General features: G+C 44.4%; 1 non-coding gene across 1 annotated transcript; it reads left to right on the forward strand.

Moving 5' to 3' along the window:
• Positions 1-2,322: 2,322 nt before the first annotated feature.
• LOC114232153 (U2 spliceosomal RNA) lies at positions 2,323-2,513 on the forward strand. Its single transcript, XR_003618200.2, has one exon. It is a non-coding gene; the product is annotated as a U2 spliceosomal RNA (small nuclear RNA).
• Positions 2,514-6,492: the final 3,979 nt, after the last annotated feature.

Raw genomic sequence — 6,492 nt, forward strand, 5'->3', positions numbered from 1 at the left:
CTTGATATTTATTCTTATAATATAATAATAGTAATATGCCCTACTGACAAAAATAACTTTGAGCTGGCCCAATAAATTTTCAACAAAATATTAGTAAAAGAGAGAGGAAGCATGTTCTTCACTAACCCAAAAAGAAAAACAGAAATAGTGAGTAGAAGTACTAAGATTTTGATTCAGTATCTTTTAAAGAATTTCTAATGTTGATAATTTTTTAGTTGCCTGAAAGGAGAAACTGGTGTTTTGGTAGAGAAATTGATAGGGGCAGAAATGGAACGTTGGGGAACAGTTAGAATTGTAAGAAATATTAATCATGCTCTGTTAACTGTGATTGTTTTATTCTGATTAAAGAAGGCACATTCTAACCTGGCTGGGAGTTGCCTGTGGGACCTTGGAATTCACCTGGAAATGCAGCCCATCTCCCCATTTGGAGCTGCCTACTATCATGGAAAGATTAACAACTTTGCTGCAGAAACCAGAATTGCCAGCCCTTTGAAGATCCCCAGCCCTTTGCACTTCACTAGCCCTTTGAAGACAGCCAGCCCCTTTCATACCTGCAGGCCTTTGCAAATCTCCAACCTGCTTACCTGTTAACTGCCCATTTGGCATACCCTTTAGCTACTTCCCCAAGTAATCCTTGTCCTACCCTATATAAGCAGCTGGCTTATGGGGGATTTCAGAGCAGATTTTTGTGGATGACCTGCTGCTCTCCCATACTGCTGGCAGTATTGGAATAAATGCTCATATATGATTCAACCCTGCCTCTGCTTAATTGGCTCAAATAGTGACAGGCCGAATGGACCCATTGTTTGCTCAGTTACAAAATCACTTATCTTCTTTAGAAATGTTCAACAAGAAACTAACTTACTTTGTTATAGAGAAGATTAATTCACTAATTCCATTGGAACCCCTCACCTTTCATCCAGAGAAGAATATGGAGGTTCCATAAATCTGCATAAGGACCAGACAAATCCAGAGAGGTAGTCATGATTCCTGTCTCGGGTGACTGTAAACCAGCTCCTGCTCCATCCCTACACTCAGCTGCCCTTCAACCCGCCTCTGCCTGACCATGGCCTTTAACATCCCCCACCCTCTTCGCCCCTGGTCAGCAGGAAGTAGCCAGGATGATTTCGGCGCCCCCTATCACCAAAAGGCCGGGATGTTAGGTCGAGGCAGGGGGGAAGTCCAGAGCCAATGCAAGCATCTGCAAGGTAGATGGTGACAAAGGTAACCGGCGCCTTCCTAGACAGGAATTCCACACCTCTCAGGCCCTCCACCCTCCCCTCACTAAACAGCTGTATAAAAGAAGTACCTATGCCCCCTTTTTGGCGTGAACTTCTCTGGCCCACCCTCGGACCAGCGAGTTTCGCCCGGGAGCGCAAGATTAAAACCTGCCCCCTTTTAATCGCCTGGACTCTGTGTCTTGTTTCCTGCGTCGCAAACCTTTCAATTCCGGCTTCCTGGAGCTCAGGCTAGAGAAGGAGGTAGCAAAATAATGTTTAGGTTTCCTTCCATTTTAAATCCTATGGTTTGGCAGTTAATGATGCTGATCAGAAACATGGCTGCCTCATTATCTGATATTCCTACAACAGTAGCATCAAGTTATTGACTCTACATTTCCTTCTGTCCTTCTGTCAGCCTGAGAGTCAACTGTGGCTTTTCTAGCAAAAAGTAACCGAAGCACCAAAAAAATATTTTTCCCCAACGTTCCATTTCTGCCCCTATCAATTTCTCTACCAAAACACCAGTTTCTCCTTTCAGGCAACTAAAAAATTATCAACATTAGAAATTCTTTAAAAGATATTGAATCAAAATCTTAGTACTTCTACTCACTATTTCTGTTTTTCTTTTTGGATTAGTGAAGAACATGCTTCCTCTCTCTTTTACTAATATTTTGTTGAAATATTAGTAAACACCAGGGTCACCAGCCCCTAACATTTACTGAGATTGAGCTGCCTCTAACTATGTTTTGTGAATGACTGATGCCTTCAGTAAGATTTCAGAGAGTCCCCTGAGGCTGGTTGCTTTATTCTCCTGCCCTCTGGCTCCAAATTATCTGAACTATTTATAACTAGAGGCCCCATGCATGAAATTTCATGCAAGGGCCTCAGCCCTTGCAGCCCCAGCTTCGTCCTGAAGGTCGTCCAGAAGTACATCCAGAAGGTCGTTTGGCTGTCAGTCTAATTAGCATATTATGCCATTATTATTATTATTATTATTATTATTATTATTATTATTATTGATTAGCTTACTGTGAGACCTAGTCCTTTCCGTTAATTAGTGACCATCAAGACAAAAACCAAAGACATCCAGATGAGGAGTGGAATCGCTTCTCGGCCTTTTGGCTAAGATCAAGTGTAGTATCTGTTCTTATAAGTTTAATATCTGATACGTCCTCTATCCGAGGACAATATATTAAATGGATTTTTGAAACTGGGAGTTGGAATAGGAGCTTGCTCCGTCCACTCCACGCATCGACCCGATATTGCAGTACCTCCGGGAATGGTGCACCCCCTTTGGGGTACCAAAAAAAAAAAAAAGAAAGAAAAGAAGACAGATGAGTGGAGGATGCCACATCAGTGAGAGTCAACATCAGAAAGCTCTGCTTTGGAGAGTCCTGTTTCTGAAGGCCAGCCTCATGACTACCCCTTTGTCATGACCCCTCCACAGGCATTGGCTCCTCTCTCCCTCAGTAGCACATTCCTGTACATGGCCAGGTGTGCAAAGCAGTTTAGCTATGTCATGTCACCTTTGCTCCACAACTATTCCTTCATCAAATATTGACTGAACACTTCTTTGAGGAGGGCACTGTTCTGTGTTCTGGGGGTACAGTTGGAACCATACGTTTGCCTTCACGGGGCTTATCCTCCAGTAGTGGGAGACCAGCAGCAAGAAAACAGACCGCATAACAGACAGCAGTAGAGGCAATGCAGGGAAGTCAAACAAGGAGGTGCACAGGGGCTGCCGGGGCTGAGGGTGATTATCTTGTTTAAGGTCGTCCCATAGTGCTGCTCTGAGAAGGGAGCATTCGATCAGAGACCAGGAAAAATACAATTATCTGGAGTAAGAACATTCCAGTAGGAAGAAAAAGCATGTGCAAAACACTGAGGCAAGAAGAGCAGCAATAACAGGAGACAGTGTTGTTGGGTACAGAAGGGAAGAAGAATGTGATAGATGAGGACAGAGAGTCTGGGTCATGCAAGTCTTACAGGTCACTAGGAAACTCCAACTTCTGCTCTGTATGAGACAGCAAGCCACTAGAAGCTGTTGAGCTGAAAGTGACATAATCAGTCTGATTATATTGTTTAAGAGTCTACTTTCGATATAGGTGGATGATAGACTGTGGGAGCTATGGTGGAGGAGGAAACCAGGCAGGTGGCTTTGCAGAGAGCCTGGTGAAAAAAGAGGGCAGCTTGAGCAATCAGGCAGCGTGAGTAACAGTGAGAAAGGGCCGGTTTCTTAATGCATCTTGAAGGTGAAGCCAACAGAACGTGTGATGAACTGGATGTGTGGCATGAGAGGAAGAGATGAGTCAAACATGACTTCAGCTTTGGGCAGCCACAACCTCACCCACTCAGCATCTCACTCTCCTCCCCCAGGAGGTTTATCAAGGTAACTCTCTAGACAAAGACAGTCCTGTCTGTAGGAGGGGTTTGGGTAAGGAATGTACCACCCACTATATATCCCTGGGCTCCTTTTCTCTGCTCCCTGAGCAGGCAAAGGGAGTTGAACAGTCCTCTGGCAGGAAGACATTCAAAGGGAACTTTTCCTAGAATTGTGAGTAACAGAAAGCTACTAAAAATGAAGCCTGACTTTACAGGGCACATACTGGAAATGAAGGCTATTAATAGGCTCCCGCAGGAATGCTGCCATGCTGAAATAGGCTGCAAGGCACTGAGCCTCACCCAGCAGCATTCACAGGAGGTGAGAAACAGAACTCCAGAGCTTCTAAGCAGAGCATGGAAAGAAAATCATTTCATTGACTTGCCTTAGTAATGCAAAAAAAAAAAAAAGGGTCAGCAATTCTGTTTCGATCCTTAGTCTATGGCCAAACAGCTATGAGCTGGTCTGTGGCTATTTGAAGTAAACCGAAAACTGAAAGCTTATGGGAGTAGCCAAGATAAAAAAAAATCCACTACAGTTTATCAGAGATAGTGATTTTTAAAGGACCAGCAGGACATACACACCCTGGAACCTTAGAGTTAGTAAAATGGTTCACCTAGATTAGTAATTAGTAGCCACTCCCCATGAGGGATTCTGAACCAAACTCTCCAGGCTCAAATCCTGGACAAGGCACAAAGATGCTGATTTAGAAGTTTTCTGGTCCAATTCTGCCTTTGAACAAATAATGTGATTGAATGCTTCAGTTCCCTTTATCAACATTTACTGACTCCTAGTAGGTCAACACAGTGGATGAACCATGCTCATATGGGACAGCGTCTGTGAAACCCTATGTCCTAGTGGGACAACGAGAAAACCAGGCAGCAAAAATGAGAGTGCTTGAAAAATACCCATTTCTCTCCAGTGGTAAAAGGCAAAAATAAAAATCTGAATTCCTAGTGTGTGATTTTCTTTCTTAGCTAGTGCGTTGAAAACTGCAGATACACAATCAAACCAATTCAGTGTAGTAAAGAGCACAGCTTAGTAGTCTAAGATCTTACTTTGTATACCAACCGTACCTGCTACCAGGTGAACTTTGAGAAAATGACATCATCTTTTTGAGCCTCAATTTACTCATCAATAAAATAGGCACAACACTCCTCATTTCAGTGTTGTGAGAATCCAATGGGATAACATCCAAAGGGGCTGGTCCCTAGTGAGTTACTGCAAATGTTAGTTTGCCTTCCCGGTTGCTAATGTAAGAGAAAAACAGAGTGTAAGCCAAGGGAACTTACAGAGCCTGGGAATCCAGAAGGAAACCGTTGCAGCGGGCATATTTTCCAAATAGTGTCACTGGACACTGGTCACATATTGGGTATATTGTGAGAAACAGTGCCCCACTTCTCTTCCCCACCAGAATGTCTTCGATGCCAACACAATATTGGAGTAATTCTGCTTAGAATTTGTCCAGTTTCCAAATGAACATAAATGCCTTGTGCTTTTTCCTTTAATCTTGCAGATTTGTCATGTTTTCTCCATAATTTAAAGGACCCCTGAGTTAGTCAAAGGGCATTCGTTGAATGCCAAGTCTCAGGAAACCCCATGAAACACTTGGTTTCCTTCATCTCCTTCTGGATTTCACCTGCATATCACACAAAACCAGTTCCTCCTCAACTAGAAAGAGTCTGTGGTTGAATGAACGCTCCTTTTTTCACTTCTTGGAAGGGATTTGGGAGAAATCTAAGTATTATTGTAAAATCCCAAACCCACTGAGTGAGCAACAGATGAGGGAAATTGTTCCATATCCTGCTGAGAGGAAATGAACAGGACTGGGAGGAAGAATGTGTCGCGTGGTGCAAAAGCTTGGTTTTGATTCTGATGCCGAACATCTGTCACACTTTTGTGCGGACCCACCAGCTCAAGCTGACAGCCAGGAACCTAAACTCACACGCCTCCCAGTGCAAACCAAGGCTGTCCCCCTCAGCAGCTGTGGGAATGTGGACAGGAAGCAAAGGACCCTGGAAGAGCGAGTGTAGGAGTACATCCTGTGGGGATAGATAAAAAATAACGGCGAGGCTGTGGGAACCTCTTCCGAGCAGACACGTGAGCTGGAGACCATCCCGAGCCAAACTCTGACTCGTTACTTGCTCTCTCGGTTTATTTTCCCCGCAGTGATCTTGCTTAATTTTAGCAAAGAGAAAAAAGACATAAACCCAGAATGCATATGATTGCGTTCTGAAGCTTTTTCTCGCAGAGCTCTCATGTGGTACTGGGCAAAGGGGTACCAGTCTGGAACTCAGGATTGGCCATGTGGGCCAGCAGAGCACAGGCAGCGGCAGGGGTGCCTGACAGTCCTTCCTGCTGGCAGAGGACGCTGGTCAGCAGGCACATTGGGGAGCTGGCCCGCGGATGGTCCCTCAGGCCCAGGGTGTGTTTTTCTATTGCATCAGCCTCCTCGGGGCCAGTGAAGGGAGTTCTCCCAGAGTCATCCAGCCAGGAAGCAATTTATCGTTATCAGAGGCCTTATCAGAGTCTGGCATTTCTCTGAATTTCCAAGAAAACTCCATCATTGCTGGTTGTTTTTGATGTGTGTGTTTTTTGTGGGTTTGTGTTTTTTTTTCACCAAGATTTAGAATTAATGCATCTAACCCTGCACATTAGAATTTTAAACAATAAAGTACATCTTGGGTAAGATATGTTTTCAGAACTTTTTAGAGGCGGAAACTTCTTTCTGAATCCTTTTAAGGTAGTTATCAAATGGATTTTTGGAGACACCATTTTGGCAGCTGGCGTGATGCAGGTGTAGGTGATGAGCTGTACACCCAGACAGGTGCGTCTTTGCCCTCAACAGGTGCATGGCCGGGCCCTCCCCGACAGGCTCAGCCCGCCCGGACC

This window comes from Eptesicus fuscus, chromosome 19 (assembly GCF_027574615.1).
Source record: "Eptesicus fuscus isolate TK198812 chromosome 19, DD_ASM_mEF_20220401, whole genome shotgun sequence".
Classification (NCBI taxonomy): Eukaryota; Metazoa; Chordata; class Mammalia; order Chiroptera; family Vespertilionidae; genus Eptesicus; species Eptesicus fuscus.